The sequence below is a fragment of the Prosopis cineraria genome, unplaced genomic scaffold (genome assembly GCF_029017545.1).
Source record: "Prosopis cineraria cultivar Desert tree isolate PC_DT_omini unplaced genomic scaffold, ASM2901754v1 PC13, whole genome shotgun sequence".
NCBI classification, from domain to species: Eukaryota; Viridiplantae; Streptophyta; class Magnoliopsida; order Fabales; family Fabaceae; genus Prosopis; species Prosopis cineraria.
Window position 1 is genome coordinate 41,038 of NW_026555344.1, and position 4,315 is coordinate 45,352.

Consider the following 4,315-nt stretch of genomic DNA (forward strand, 5'->3'; position numbering starts at 1 on the left):
CACTGGAAGGGGCAACATTCATTCTTACCAAGTAACAGATGCATGAAATAATTTCTTTGTCATGCTGGATGTTAATTTCTTTCTCTCTTTTTGGGTTAATTTAGCTCCAAATGATTAACGAACTCATCTCCTTTGCATGAGACAATTCTGGCACTGCTGAGCCAAACTCATTGTATATTGAATAATTCTAGTTTTAGGAATTGCATTCCTTATGTATTTATTTAATTATTAATATTAATAATTTTGTTTGAGGAGTTGCATTCTTTATGTATCTACTTATTTATTCATGCATTTGACCGCTAAAATTTTCCTTAAAATCATGAAATCGAATGTCATACTCAGAAATTTAACGTGTCTCAATCTATACATGCCTTGTTTTCCACAGACTAAGCTCTACTTTTTTTGATACATAATACTACAATAGACAAAGCTCTATACTGAAGACTGGATCGGTTTAAAAACTCTGGATGAAGCTGGAAAAGTGAAATTCAATAACTTTTCAGGAAATCATCTGGAGATCTCGGTGTCACGAAAAAATATAAAGTGCCATTCTTGAAGGACCAAACATCAACAGTTGCACATCTAAAAATCGTAGAATATTCACCTGGCTGGCACGCGTCACTCTTGAGCTTTGCTTTTAAAATGGTTGGGCTTAATGAAGACTGGCCGTTACTCCGCACCGTCAGCTAAGTGGGTTATCCAAAATTTCCTGTGAAATTTACTTTACAAGAATGTATAGAACCACCGTCTGTTCAGGGTTGATCCATGAGATTTGACAGGCGAATTTAAAAAACCACCTACGAGCGCATGAAGTGACTGATCAATCTTGGACTATTGTTATTCTTGATTATTGCATCATACTCCTAAGAATTTGCTGCTTTAGAAAAACAAGGTACCAACTGTGGAGTCTTGGAGATGAATTAGGGTTTCTTTCATGTTTGGGTGAAGCGGTAGACACATTAATTGAATCCAATGTTGTATTTGGATTTATGAAGATTTAGATTTGAATTTGAATTTAAGTTAAATTATAGATGCACATGAATCTATGAATTTCAAATTCAAACATACTTATTATAATTTCAAATTCATTATTTACTTTAATTATTTAAAATTTCAATTGAACTTTTGTTTTTTTTCACAGTTAGTAGTGTTTGGAAATTTTTTTAAAATGAAATGGAATGAAATAAAATGATTAAAAGTTTCATACTAATATTTGAAAAAAAAAAAAAGTGAAATAGTTTGTAATAGCCTTTTAATTGAAGCCTTCCTTAACCATCCCATTTTTTTTAACCCTTGATTTGGAGTGCCAAGGATGGAATGACCTAATATAAATAATGTTGTCACAAATTATCATCATCCTTCTCTTCTTACCCCCTCTCACTCTTTTACTTCCTCCAACTTTAGAACTAAAAAATGATAATTATAACTAACTCAAGTATATTACTTTTACAATAATTTTTAAGTAATAATTAAATAAAATAATGCATTATCTGCTTTTACAAGATAAATCTTGTTTTATAAATTTTTTAAATTATTTAAGGAAAACATAACTATAGTTTCTTGCATTTTCCTCGAGTTTTGTTATAAATCCTTGCATTTTTTTTCGATATTCTAAATCTCTAAACTTTTATTTTTTGATATTCTCGATCCCTTCATGAGGGTTTTATAGAGGTTTAGAACACTAAAAATAAAAATATAGGGAGCACGGCACAGAGTGAGCGATTGTGGCTTCTGTGCCACATGCCTCAATACATGTGATACAAGCTACAGCGCACGGTGCCAAATTTTACTTTGTTTTTCAGTGATGCACATGTTTTTTTAGATCCTTGACGCTCATAGGTTCGTTACGTCCGCTGTGTGTATAAAGATTTATACTTGAGTAAGCTATAAAATGATTTCAAAAAATTTTTATTGGAATCCCAAAACTTTTGATGTTTTCAAAATAAATGATTTTGATGTAATTAGTAAGATTGTAATGTAGCACACGGTAATGTCAGTGAGGACATTATAATATTAGTTTGTGTAACACCCTAAATTTTCACACTTATTTTTCACAAATTAATAGTTTGATAAATTATTTTAATAATTTTAAATTCTTACCATAACAGAAAAAGAGTTATAAAAACCTTTCACAAATAGTACACCATGATAAAAAAGGTCAATCATAATAAAAAGATTTAAATATAATAAATTTACTTTACCCTGGTAATGAAGAAAAACAGTCATTAAATACTTTAAGTGTACACCCTGTTACCATTTCAAAATCATGATCACATGAACAACACTCATAAACCATGCTTTTACTATAAATACTCGACTTCGGCCAATTATATATTTTTTCCAAATACTAGTTATCACCAAACCAAACTGCCACATAGGGGTATACTTGATCGAAATTTTACTTCACAAATACCGAGGGCTATGAGAGACAGACAAAATTCTCTTGACATATAAAATACAATAATTTATAAATAAAGTCCACATGCTCAATATATATATATATATATATATTTCCATCCTATGTTGGCATAATATACATCATTAATGAAAATAAAGAGGCTGAATTAGAAACGGTGTCTCATACACTGAATCATGCCTCAAGTACTTCCCTACCAAACTAGCTCCTGAAAAATTAATAACCACGAGGAATGAGACTTAAAACTCCCAATAACCAAATATTAATATGTAATAATGCACATGAGGTAGTTAATCATATAATAGCTAAGTGGGCAAATAAAATAATGATCCAAACAATTATTTAATTAGCACAACTACACCTTATATCCCTCCTTACATCATGCTTAGATGCCAAGTCACTCAACTAAAGGTGAGTTGAACCAAATTACAAGTCACACATTGGCTCCATGAGGGCTTATCATATGATAACTCAACCAAAAAAAATTCCGACCAAACAATTTTCAATATACTTCGACCATTCATGCATTTATAACAGTTGAACAAAAATCATTTGGCACAATCTTAGATCAACCAGACAATTTATCTCAGTTTTTTAACAGTGTCAATATTCACAAAATATTCATAAATATAAATTTAACCCACTTGGCAATTATTTTCAGACAAAAATAATCATATATATTATTTCTCAACAAAAATTAATATTTTCCAAATAACAAAATAAACACATAATTAATCACATGACACATTAATAATGATTATCTCGTATTTTGAATATCACATTCTCCTATACAATACCTCTTTCACCACTTTCTTGGATAACACCATCCATACAGCCATTTAATAATATGTGTATAATATTAATTTCATTATACTAAATATTAATTTTATATTGAAATTAATAAATAGTTATAATTTAAATAGTTAGAAAGTTTAGGCCTAATTTTTATATTAACACTAATTCAAAATTAGTGCCTCATTTAAATTTTTAAATTCCTTTCTAAAATTTTCATATCTCAATAGACTATACCTAGGTCTTAAATCAATCATAATATCAAAATTTCATCAATTTATTTTCTAAAAATTTATCTAAAATAAATTAAAAATTAAAAATTCAAAAATTACCCTCAAGCCTCATATGACGATTTCATAGCCTTAGAATACATTTACTTATACTCAAAAAAAAAATCTAATAATCAAACATCTATCCCAACATCTCAGATTTAATATAGACTTAACCATATAGGTCTAGAGTCTAACTAAAAATTCTTAAATTTGAGTTCCAACCTTAGAAAAATATTCTATAGTATTTATGGTAACTCCAGTAACCTTAACAATTATTTTTAAATCATCAAAACTTTATATTAACTATCCTATAAAAAAATTCTAATCAGATAATTTTCTCCATTTATCAAAATAATAATACTATTTGACAATTTAAATGAGTAGAAAATATTAATTAAGAAATTTTAGAGAAAAAGAGATATTATGAATATCTAAATGACCTGAAAATTTGAAACCTTACCTAAATAAAATGTTGCACAAAAGAAACTAAATGAAGAAGAGAAAGAAGGAGCTTGTACAGAAAATTGAGAAGGGAAGGAGGTATTTATAAAATGATATGAGTCCCATAGCAATTTATTACTTATTTATTTATTTATTTATTATTATATTAATTTTAAAAAAATTAAGGGGCCAAAATTCCCAACCACTTTGTCGTTTGACTTTTTTTTATATATATATATATATATATAATTATAACTTAAGTTAATAAAGATCTCTTATATAATTTTGAGCCTAAATTTAATTCATATTTAAATGCCTTAATATGTAATTAATTTTAATTAAGCTCGAACCACAAATTTATTTATTCTAAACTTTAAAACAATATGAATTCCTA